The sequence below is a fragment of the Triturus cristatus genome, chromosome 6, assembly GCF_964204655.1.
Source record: "Triturus cristatus chromosome 6, aTriCri1.1, whole genome shotgun sequence".
Classification (NCBI taxonomy): Eukaryota; Metazoa; Chordata; class Amphibia; order Caudata; family Salamandridae; genus Triturus; species Triturus cristatus.
Genome location: NC_140589.1, coordinates 1,892,875,391 through 1,892,888,319, shown reverse-complemented (window position 1 = coordinate 1,892,888,319; position 12,929 = coordinate 1,892,875,391).

Genomic DNA, 12,929 nt, shown 5'->3' with positions numbered 1-12,929 from the left:
CTCGACCTCCTGCTCTGGATCTTCGTATCTGCGGGACAACGGCTAGGAAGGCTTGAGAGGAGCGAAGCTCTTTCTCAGGGTGGTAGGGAGTCACCAGGGAGTGGTTGATTACAGGGCCGGATTTCCGAAAGGCTTGGTGGGTGATGCACATGGCCTTGAACTTAATTCTTTCCCTGACAGGGAGCCAGTGCAGAGTTGTAACGCCCTGAACGTCTCAGGATCGTTTAACAGACACGACAATGAGGACGCAACCACTTGTGAAGGGTTAGTTCTTTTAATGAAGGCAAATAAAATACAAAGAACAAACAAAAGTTATAGTCACTGGAATCCTCCAGGCTAAGTACGTTACCAGCCCACAGCACGGATGGTCCTAACCGTCCTCTGCATATACGCCGATCCCGGCGTATGCCAACAGAGGGCAGAAATGAAATGGCCGACAATGCCAATCGGTAGGCTGTGAGGGGCACGAAGAGTGTTGGGGAGAATCGAGGAGTCAGGGAAACACCCAGCCGGGGTCTCTACCTGAAGGGAGCAGCCGCTCAACCTCTTCCTCAGACTGCACCGGGACGCGGAGTCACCTCCTGGTGATGCGTCACCGATACCCCAATCACAAGCAAGAAGACTGAACCGAGAGCAGCCGCTCGATCGATCCTGTGGACTTCCGAGTCTGTAACGCGGCAAACACCTCCTGGTGTGCGTTACAGCTGGCAGTCCCTGTGTCTCTGGTCGGGCTGGGAGTTACGACTCCAACCAGCAAAAGCGCCACTGCGCTTGGACTCAGCCGAGTCAAAAAGCGAAGCTCAATGGTTGACCGGTAGAGCTTCCGGGTCCTTCACAGGTGACGATGGGGCAAGACACGGCCCAGGGAGTAACGACTCGACCTACCTCCGTTCTTGCCTTACTGGAGCACCACTCCGGAACACTGCTCTTCACGAAGCAGGTACGTCGGTGTAAACACAATATCCGACAGCCTTGTACCTCCCGGTTCCTCCCTTTATAGGGCGTGTTTCCCTTGAGTTATGTAACAGCTCTCCTGTTTACATAAGGGCGTGTTTCCCTTGAGTTATGTAACAGCTCTCCTGTTTACATAAGGGCGTGTTTCCCTTGAGTTATGTAACAGCTCTCCTGTTTACATAAGGGCGTGTTTCCCTTGAGTTATGTAACAGCTCTCCTGTTTACATAACCTCTCAACCGCTAAGCATCCTGGGAGATGTAGTCCGTTTTCGCTGGTTACCGTTTTCCTCCCCTCGTATGACAGGAATTCTTGACAGTACATCCTCCCTCTCAGCGGCTCCCCACGGGTCCAGCGCTGGCAGGAAAACGCCGATGGAACAAGGAGACCAAGCGCGGAGCATGAACCCCTTCAGCCGGTTCCCATGAATGCTCCTCCGGGCCATAGCCTTTCCACGCAACCAGGTACCACAGCTTCCCCCTGCGCCATTTGGACGCCCGTATGCCCGACACTTCATACTCCACCTCCGACTCCACGCATACCGGCCTAGGTGTCCCAGACGGCTTGGAGGGTGCTGGTTTGAGCAATGATACATGAAAGACAGGGTGTATCCGCAATGACTGGGGCAAGCACACCTTCACATTCACGGCACCCATACACTTGGTAATTCGATAGGGGCCCATGTACTTGGGATGGAACACACTGTTCTTTCGAAACCTCATGTTTCTTGTGGATATCCAGACGTAGTCTCCAGTGCGGTACAGTGGTCCGGGCCTTCTCTTCCTATCTGCCGCAGCCTTGTATCTTCTCTTGGCCTCTATTAGGACAGCCCTTGAGCGCATCAACGTGTCTTTTATGTGTGCCACCCTGTCCGCTGTGGCAGGAATCCTGTCCTCTCTGAACGGATGTAGAAATGGCAAGAACCTGGGATGTTGGCCATAGTTGCTATAGAACGGAGATGACTGTGTGGAGCTGTGAGTGGCGTTGTTATAGGCTATCTCTGCAACCCATAGCAAGTCGACCCATTCTTCCCTGCCCTGGTCCACAAAACATCGCAGATACTGTTTGAGCGTTTGGTTCAGGCGCTCGGTTTGGCCGTCCGTTTCAGGGTGGTAGCTGGTGGACAGGGCGGTCTTAACATGCAGCGCAGTGCACCAAGTCTTCCAGAATTGCGCAGTAAACTGCGACCCCCGGTCCGACACGATCACCCCAGGTAATCCATGCAGTCGTACCACATTCTTTAGGAGTAGTGACGCCAATTCCCCGGCCGTAGGGACTCTCTTGCAGGGGATGAAGTGCCCCATTTTCGTCAAGTAATCCACCACCACCAGTATTGCCGTCATCCCCTGGTCTACCGGTAGGCCCACCACGAAGTCCAGTGATATGCTATCCCATGGTCTATCCGGGGTCGGAAGTGGATGTAAGAGCCCTTGGGTTCGGCCATGGTCGGCCTTCATGGTAGCACACGTAGGACACTCCTGTCCCCACCTCCTGACATCCACTCTCATGGTTGGCCACCAGAAATGCCGTCCCATGCTAGCCACCGTTTTTTCAAAGCCCAAATGACCTGCGCATGGAGAGTCATGGCACCAGATGAATGCTTGTTTCCTTAGCCTAGGCGTGGGTATCAATAGGCACCTGCCCTTCAGGGGTATCCCGTCCTTCAGCTGCCATTCTCTGTGACTGAGGAGCCACCTCCGCCATGCGAATGACCTGATCCCTCTCTTTATTCCCCTCAGGAAAGTATCCGGTTGGATAACCCCCAATACCATCCTCGGGGAAATGATGGAACGCTCGGTTGCAGGCAATGGTTCCTTAACTGCAGATTGACGGGACAGGGCGTCCGCCTTCCGGTTTTCCGTCCCCGGCCGATATGTGATGCGGAAGTTGAACCCCGCAAAGAAGATCATCCACCGCAGCTGCCTGGGAGAAAGGTGTCTAGTGGCCGTCATGAACTGTAGGTTCCGATGGTCCGTGTACACCGATACCACATGTCTTGCCCCCATCAACCAATGCCTCCATTCAGTGAAGGCGTCCTTGATTGCGAGAAGCTCCTTCTCCGCAATATGGTAGTTGCGTTCGGCGTCGTTGAGTTTGCGGGACATGTACGCAACGGGATGAAGCACCCCTGTGTCGTGGTTGCGTTGGGACAAGATAGCCCCCAGCGCCACATCCGACGCGTCCGCTTCCACCACGTAGGGGAGATCCGGATCGGGGTGAGCCAACACCGGCGCCTTACCAAAGGCGCTTTTCAGGGCCTCAAAGGCTTTGTTCGCTTCAGGGGACCAGACAAACTCCTTGGACTTCCTCAGTAGCTCTGTGATTGGGGCCACCACTCCTGAAAATCCATCTATAAACCGCCTGTAAAAGTTGGCGAAGCCAATGAAACTTTGGACGTCCTTCACGCTTTGGGGCACCGGCCATTCTTTCACCGCCTTGATCTTTCGTTCTGCCATCTCCTGTCCCTCTGGACTCAGCATCACTCCGTGGAATTCCACGGATGTGACGTGGAAGTCACACTTGCTGAGTTTACAAAACAGCATGTTTTCCCTCAGCTTTTGGAGCACAGCTTTGACGTGGTGTACGTGCTCCTCCACACTGGACGAATAGATGAGGATGTCGTCGATATATACGACCACGTAGATATCCAACTCCTCTCTGAATACCTCATTCAAAAAGTACTGAAAGGCTGCCGGGGCGTTGCACAGACCAAACGGCATGACGAGGTACTCAAAAAGGCCGAACCTGGTCTTAAAGGCGGTCTTCCACTCGTCTCCGTCCCTCATGCGCACCAGATGGTATGCCCCTTTCAAATCCAACTTGGTGTAGATACGAGCTTTCTTGACCTGTTCCAGAAGTACACTGATGAGAGGCAAGGGGTACCGATTCTTTATGGTTATCGCATTCAATGCCCTAAAGTCCACACAGGCTCTCAGCTCCCCATTAGCCTTCGGGATGAAGAAGAGTGGCGAGGCGGCCGGAGACTTGGACGGGCGGATGAATCCTAGCTTGAGGAGTTTATCCAGGTACCCCCGGAGATGCACGTTTTCAGGCTCCGTCAGGGCATACAGCCTGCCGCTGGGAACGCTGGCCCCTGGCACCAGGTCGATCTGGCAGTCAAACTGTCTATGTGGTGGTAGCACTTCCGCCTTCACCTCATCAAATACATCCTCAAAACTGTGATAAGCCTGGGGGAGAGCCACATCTTTTTCTGCCGCTGTAGCCACCGTCTGACTCCCGCTCTCATCTGCGTCAAGGGATTCCGTTCTTATTCCACAATGCAGGATGCAATACGGTGACGTCATTTCGATGCGATGTGTTGGCCAATCCACAAAGGGGTTGTGTTTCTGTAGCCACGGCAATCCCAATATGACGCCATATTGGGGAGCTCGGATGATGTTAAAATCGATTTGTTCCAAATGGTTCCTCCCATATCTCATCGGAAGGACCCCCGTGTGCTGTCCGATGGGCCCCGTCACCAATCGCCTTCCGTCTACCGCATAGACGTCTTCGGGTACTGCTTTGGGAAGAAGCACTAGCCCTAGCCTGCATGCCTCGTTGTGGTCCATAAACATGCCAGTGGCCCCTGAATCCACCATGGCCACAACGGGTATCCACTGGTCATGCACTCCCACGTGCACCGTGATAAACAGGTGTCGTTGTCCCTTAGTGACCGAGTTGGAAAGTGAAGGGATGGATGAGTGACTCCGAGATGCCCCTTCTCTGGTCTTGGAGTCCTCTAGTTTTCCGCCGGTATGTCCACCACGGCTGTTACCGACCGGTTGGCCCGATAACGTGACGTCTTCAGTTTGGCAGGGCATTCACGTACGTAGTGGCCTTTTTTGCCACAATATAGGCACAATCCTTGTTTACGGCGTGACTCTTTCTCCGTGGCTGTGAGGCTCGCTCGTATTGCGCTGATGTCCATGGGTTCTCCCTTGGATGCGGTGGAAGTTTCAGGACTTCCCACCGTCACATAGGATGGAAGGGATCTTCCTTTTCTCCCATGATCCCCCTTTCTTTCACTTAGCCTATGTTCCAGCCGTAATACCAGGTTGATAAGGCCCTCACATGTCTTGGGTTGAGGGTCAATATGAGCCACGGCGTCCTTGAGCTCATCGCACAGCCCTTGATGGAAGAGCGCCGTCTGTTTAGCAACAGGCCACTTGGTTTCCGCAACCAGCCTTCGGAACGCGTTGAGATACTGCACCAGGTCGTTGGATCCCTGTCTCAACTCAAGCATTTCACGGTCCGCCGTGTACGAGTCAGCCCTTCTGTCGAATACCTTCAGGAATTCCTCGCGAAAAGCACCCCAATCACATAAGAGGGGGTCGTCCCTGCTCACCAGAGGTACGGCCCATTGTGCCGCGTTTCCAGCCAAATAGGATATAAGGAAAGCCACACGAGCCTGACTCGTGAGAAACGCCTTTGGTTTGCACGATAAATGTAGCGCCACTTGTGTGAGGAATACCTGCACTGTGTTAGGATCCCCACTGTACCTCTCTGGTGTTGCCAAGGGGATGGCTACCGGCATTTCCACTACTACCGCAGGGGTCTGGTTCGTGAGGGAGGTGCTGGGCGTGAGCGGGTCCAATTGGATAGCATCCAGTCTGGCTTTTACATCGGCTGCTTCTTGCCTAGAGGCAGCCACTTCAACTTGCATGGCCGCTAAAGCAGCCAGCACATCATCAAGTGTTGCCATGTCTGTTATCGACCGGGAGACAGTTAGTGTTATTAAGGTCGGATATTTTGTAACGCCCTGAACGTCTCAGGATCGTTTAACAGACACGACAATGAGGACGCAACCACTTGTGAAGGGCTAGTTCTTTTAATGAAGGCAAATAAAATACAAAGAACAAACAAAAGTTATAGTCACTGGAATCCTCCAGGCTAAGTACGTTACCAGCCCACAGCACGGATGGTCCTAACCGTCCTCTGCATATACGCCGATCCCGGTGTATGCCAACAGAGGGCAGAAATGAAATGGCCGACAATGCCAATCGGTAGGCTGTGAGGGGCACGAAGAGTGTTGAGGAGAATCGAGGAGTCAGGGAAACACCCAGCCGGGGTCTCTACCTGAAGGGAGCAGCCGCTCAACCTCTTCCTCAGACTGCACCGGGACGCGGAGTCACCTCCTGGTGATGCGTCACCGATACCCCAATCACAAGCAAGAAGACTGAACCGAGAGCAGCCGCTCGATCGATCCTGTGGACTTCCGAGTCTGTAACGCGGCAAACACCTCCTGGTGTGCGTTACAGCTGGCAGTCCCTGTGTCTCTGGTCGGGCTGGGAGTTACGACTCCAACCAGCAAAAGCGCCACTGCGCTTGGACTCAGCCGAGTCAAAAAGCGAAGCTCAATGGTTGACCGGTAGAGCTTCCGGGTCCTTCACAGGTGACGATGGGGCAAGACACGGCCCAGGGAGTAACGACTCGACCTACCTCCGTTCTTGCCTTACTGGAGCACCACTCCGGAACACTGCTCTTCACGAAGCAGGTACGTCGGTGTAAACACAATATCCGACAGCCTTGTACCTCCCGGTTCCTCCGTTTATAGGGCGTGTTTTCCTTGAGTTATGTAACAGCTCTCCTGTTTACATAAGGGCGTGTTTCCCTTGAGTTATGTAACAGCTCTCCTGTTTACATAAGGGCGTGTTTCCCTTGAGTTATGTAACAGCTCTCCTGTTTACATAAGGGCGTGTTTCCCTTGAGTTATGTAACAGCTCTCCTGTTTACATAACCTCTCAACCGCTAAGCATCCTGGGAGATGTAGTCCGTTTTCGCTGGTTACCGTTTTCCTCCCCTCGTATGACAGGAATTCTTGACAAGAGTTTTTAATCCCGGCCCTATCGGGTTCTGTGGGGGATTCCAAGAAGTGTACGGGCTGCACAGTTCTGGATCCGCTGTAGTTTGTTCAGGCAGTATTCAGGAGCCCTTAAATACAGGGCGTTGCTAAAGTCAATACGGGACTGAATCAAGCCCTGGATAACTACCTGTTTGGCCTCGAAAGGAAGAAGTGGGAGAATTTTTTTCATCATCCTGATGAGACCAAAGCATGTTGCTGATAGTTTGGTGACTTGTGTATTGAATGTTAGGGATTTGTCTAGCCATATTCCGAGACTTTTTATGTTATCTCTGGGTATAGGGGGGGCACCTAGGCTGGGGGGCCACAATAGCTCTAAGGTGGAGGGGCAGATGGACCGAGGAGCATGAGCTCGGTTTTATCCCCATTGAGCTTTAAGCATGACTTCGTCATCCATCTCTTTACCTGCTCCAGACAGGGAATCAAGCTGGTCTGTGCTTGCTGACTGTTCTTATGCGCAAGGGAGACCACTAGCTGGGTGTCTCCGCATAAGTGACGATCTTAATGCCATGCGGACGGACAATCCCTGCCAGTGGTCTCATGTATGCGTTGATTAACGTGGGGCTTAATGAGGAGCCCTGCGGTACCCCACATTCCAGAGGCTTACTTGAGGAGACTGAGGCTCCTTCAAAGACTCGGAAGGACTTGAGCCAAGCTAGGGCCTCTCCTGATATTCCTAAGCTCAGGAGACGGCGAAGGAGGATTTTATGGTTCACCGTATCAAAGGCGGCGCTCAGGTCAAGGAGGATCATTGCCACTGATCCCCCCTGATCTAGGATCCGCCTCGCTTCCTCTGTGACTGCCACCAAAGCCGTCTCCGTACCATGTTTGGGACGGAAGCCCGTCTGGGTGGTGTCAAGCAGATGGTTGCTCTTGAAAAACCTGGTTAGAGAGGTGTTAATGTGTTTTTCGAGGACTTTGCTTGCCCAGGGGAGCAGTGAGATAGGGCGATAGTGGCATCCCTGGATGTTACCGAGCCACCCCGAAGCACACCCACGGACCCTTCAGCTGCCACGCCTGCAAGTTCACCTGCATCCGGACCTGCCCCACACCAGCACCCGCCAAGCCGAACACCAGCAGCAACCACCTCAAGTGCATCCTGCTCAACACCCGCTCCGTCCACAGGCACGCCATCGAACTCTGGAACCTCCTCGACACCACAGCTCCTGACGTTGCCTTCCTCACGGAAACCTGGATGAACGACTCCTCAGCACCCGACATCGCCATCGCCATCCCAGAGGGATACAAGATCACCCGGAGAGACCACGACAACCAGACTGGAGGAGGCATCGCCATCATCCACAGGGACACCATCCACATCTCGACCAACACCGACGACACCCTGAAAACAGCCGAACACCTGCACTTCCAGATCCACACCGACCTGAAGACCACCCTCAGGGGGACCCTGATCTACCGACCCCCGGGACCACGCACACAATTCAGTGAGGACATCGCCGACTTCGTCAGCCCGCATGCCCTCCCCTCCGCTGACTACATCCTCCTGGGGGACCTCAACTTCCACCTAGAGAACAACAACGACCGCAACACCACCACCCTGCTCGACAACCTCGCCAACCTCGGACTCAAGCAGCTGGTATCCACCCCCACCCACCTCGCCGGACACACACTCGACGCAGTCTTTTCATCCAGCAAAGACATTGCCTTCAACCACGCCACTGGACTCCACTGGACGGACCACAGCTGCGTCCACTTCACCTTCCAAAGAACGACGATCCACCACCACCAGCAACCGGTTGCTCGAAGAAGCTGGAACAAGATCTCAGCCGACCAGCTCGCCGCTTCCCTGAGCCAGCACCCCCCCGCCAGCTCAGTGTCAGGTCGGTCAGGAAGCCTAGAGTTGGACCAGCAAACACCAGTATCCACGGGAGCAAAGAGATTGTCTAACCACTCCTGGAGAGTATATCTACCTCTAGTTACTACTGCACATAGGGTAGTATAATAACCTCCTGGAGCGGAGAGACCAAGAAGAACCACCAGGAAGGCAGGCAGCAAGAGGGACCAACGATAGGGAAAACCTGCATGAAAGAAATAGAAGAAGTATAAGTATCAGTAAAATCAGGGATGAAGAATAGGTAGGAATGAGACAGTGTATGCTTTCCCAAACTCACCAAAACAATGTAAGCAGTGGATATAAAATGAAACAGGTCTCTCCTTAGGTATAGGTAGACAATTGATTCGACAAAGCAGAATCCCTTCTTTTGTGCTCGCGAGCACCACCAAATAAGTGCAAAGGAGTTGATGTGGAGCAACTCTTCCTCAAAGTCCTTGCAAACGTGAATCCCAATGAATGCCAGCAAAAGAAATCAGGGACAGAACAAAGTCTCAGTTCACTGGCCAGTCAATGGCACGTTGCTTTATCAATGCAGCTGATCGTACACGGCACAGAAAGTCTTATTCCACATAAATAATGATTAGCGCGACTCCGTGCGTCCCAGTTTTAAAGCGCTACTAGCGCGACCTCCAACAATAGAGCAACACAGGTAATGAGCAGCTTCTCGCTCGTTTAAGCACAGGGGCCACGTAACGCGCTTCTCGAGGATTAGCGCGTTTCAGCGTGGCAAAGCAAAGTAGTCATAAATCAAATCCAGCGCTGTCTCGCGCTTTACCTTAGGGTTCCGGAACATGTTTGTCGTCCGTAGCAAGGCACGGGGGGAGAGGGGAGGGGGACTGAAGAGGAAAACAGCTCTTCACCAGCAGCGACGGAGAACAGGCTTTTGTGAATGAGGGGAGAGGGAAGCTCGTGTTTCACAGGTCCCGGCAGGAGTGCTTCACGATCCTCACAAACCAAACTCGAACAGACAGCAAAGGGGCGTGGTTCTTCTGATTAGGAAAGCCAAGCACCTGTTGACGGGCGTGGACTGGTTTTAAAGCATGAGGAGTCAGCTGACATGTGTTCAGAGCAGCAAGGGAAAGCATACAGGGTGGGAACCATTGCAATGCATTGTGGGAGAGGTAGTTTGTGGAGTATTGATAGGAAAGCGTGAAAAGGTACAGGCAGCCTGGTGGTTGACACTCAGCGAACCCCAGCCAGGCCGCCGACAACCTCACGAAGTGGATCAACAACTGCGCGGACGAACTCGCCCCACTGAGGACCCCGCCTAACAGACCCGGCAGCAAGAAGGCCCCATGGTTCACCAACAAACTCAAGAGCTCCAAGAAGAACTGCCGAGCCCTCGAGAAAGCCTGGAGAAGAGAACCAACACCGGACAACACGACCGCCCTCAAGCTGGCCACCCGGAAGCACCACCAACTGATCCGCGCCACCAAGAAAACTGCATTCAAGGACCGGCTGGACAACAACGCACACAATTGCAAGGAACTCTTCAACATCGTCAAAGAGCTCTCCAACCCCAACGCCGGAAACAACGACATCACCCCATCGCAAGACCTCTGCAATTCCCTCGCCTCCTACTTCCACAGCAAGATCGCGGACATACACAACAGCTTCAGCACTCAACCGACGCACGCCACAACCGAACCACCGCCCCCCACCACCACCCTCCGCGCCTGGACTCCGATCAGCACCGAAGACACCATTCGCATGATGAACTCCATCCACTCCGGATCTCCGACCGACCCCTGCCCTCACCACATCTTCAACAAGGCCGACGCGGTCATCGCACCCCACCTACGGGACATCATCAACACCTCCTTCGACACCGCCACCTTCCCGGAGAGCTGGAAGCACGCCGAACTCAGCGCCCTTCTAAAGAAACCTACAGCGGACCCCACCGAACTCAAGAATTACCGCCCCATCTCGCTCCTCCCGTTCCCAGCCAAAGTCATCGAGAAGACCGTCAACAAGCAGCTGGCCGCCTTCCTCGAGACGAATGGATCCCTCGACCCCTCCCAGTCTGGCTTCCGAGCCAACCACAGCACCGAAACCGCCCTCATCGCTGCCGCCGATGACATCCGAGCCCTGATGGACAACGGAGAAACAGTGGCCCTCATCCTCCTAGACCTCTCCGCGGCATTCGACACTGTCTGCCACCGCACCCTAGTGCAGCGCCTCAGCAACGTCGGAATCCAGGAGAAGGCACTGGAATGGATCATCTCCTTCCTCGACGGAAGAACACAGAGAGTCCGTCCACCACCGTACAAGTCAGAGGCCACCGAAGTCATCTGCGGCGTCCCTCAAGGATTCTCGCTGAGCCCCACCCTCTTCAACGTCTACATGAGTCCCCTCGCGGCCATCGCACGCCAACACAACCTCAACATCATCTCCTACGCCGACGACACCCAGCTGATCCTCTCCCTGACCAACGACCCCGCCGCCGCCAGAGCCAACCTTCACGAAGGGATGAAAGACGTAGCCGAGTGGATGACGACCAGCCGCCTGAAACTGAACTCAGACAAGACGGAAGTCCTCATCCTGGGCTCCTCGCCCTCCGCCTGGGACGACTCCTGGTGGCCCCCCGCCCTGGGCTGCGCACCCAAACCGACAGACCACGCACGCAACCTGGGCTTCATCCTGGACTCCTCCCTCTCCATGACCAGACAAGTCAACGCCGTCTCCTCGTCATGCTTATACATCCTGCGCATGCTACGGAAGATCTTCCGGTGGATCCCCACTGAGACCAGGAAGACGGTCACCCAGGCCCTCGTCACCAGCCGACTGGACTACGGCAACGCCCTCTACGCCGGAACCACCGCCAAGCTCCAGAAGAGACTCCAGCGGATCCAGAACGTCTCAGCCAGACTCATCCTCGACATCCCACGTCACAGCCACATCTCCGGACATCTGAAAGACCTGCATTGGCTCCCCGTCTACAAAAGAATCACCTTCCGCCTCCTCACCCACGCACACAAAGCCCTACACGATCAAGGCCCGACCTACCTCAACAACCGCATCAACTTCTACGCTCCCAAATGACATCTCCGATCAGCCAGCCACGCCCTCGCCGCCGTCCCCCGTATCCGAAGAACGACAACAGGAGGAAGATCCTTCTCCTACCTGGCCGCCAAGACTTGGAACTCCCTCCCGACCGACCTGCGCCTGACCCAAGACCACCGCTCCTTCAGGAAGAAGCTCAAGACCTGGCTATTCGAGCAGTAGCGGCACTCCCCCCCCCCCCCTAGCGCCTTGAGACCCTCCGGGTAGGTGGGTAGGTAGTGCGCTATATAAATGTCTGTGATTGATTGATTGATAGCAGTTAAGGTTGCCAGGATCGAGGTTGGGTTTCTTCAAGAGTGCTCGGACCCTGGCATGTTTCCAGGTTGGTGGAACTGTGCTAGTCACTATCGAGGAGTTCAGTAACTCCAATAGTGTGGGAAGAATCACCTGGCTAGCCGAGACCAGCATATTCGGTGGTGCAGGGTCGCATGGGGAGCCAGATTTTATTTGGTGCATCAGAGACTCGAGTGTTACTGAGTCTAACTGTGGGAAGTGGGCTAGGGTGTTATGAGGCGACTCCTCTACTTCAGCTGCTGGATAATGTCCTTGGGGGAGTGGGTCCGAGTCAATATCCGGAAAAGATGTGTAGATTTTGTTTACATTAAGGAAGAAGAAATCAGCCAGATCGTTACATCGGGAGGGCACATTGAGGTTGGCGATTGGTGGGGGTGGAAGCATAGTTAGGCTTTTTACCGTTTGGTACATTTCTTTGGGTTTACATTTGGCCTACATTATTTTGTCATTGTAATAAATCGATTGTGTCAGTTTTATTGCCGATTTGTAGGCTCCAATGGCCTCCCTGTAAGTGGCTTTGTCCGTAGCAGCGTAGTTCAGGCGCCACTTCCTTTCCAGCCTCTTACAGATGCACTTTTTGTCTCTAAGTTCTTCTGAGTACCAGGGCGCTGTTTTCTGATATCTTTTTGAGCTAGTAGTGCGGAGGGGTAATATGGAGTCTAGTGAATTCGTAATCCAATTGTCGTATTCACTGTTGCCTTTAGAGGGATAGCCGTTGAGCACAGGCCTAGTTTTGGTAATAATGTTGGTCCAGTTGTCCAGACATAGTTTGGACCAATTCCTCACTCTGCGGGGGATGTGGGAGGGTGGGACGCATTTGTGCGTAGTCCAGGTGAGTGGGATCAGGAAGTGATCAGTCCATGGAAGACGACTGATAGTGCCAGTTGTTAACTGTGTGCAGTTGC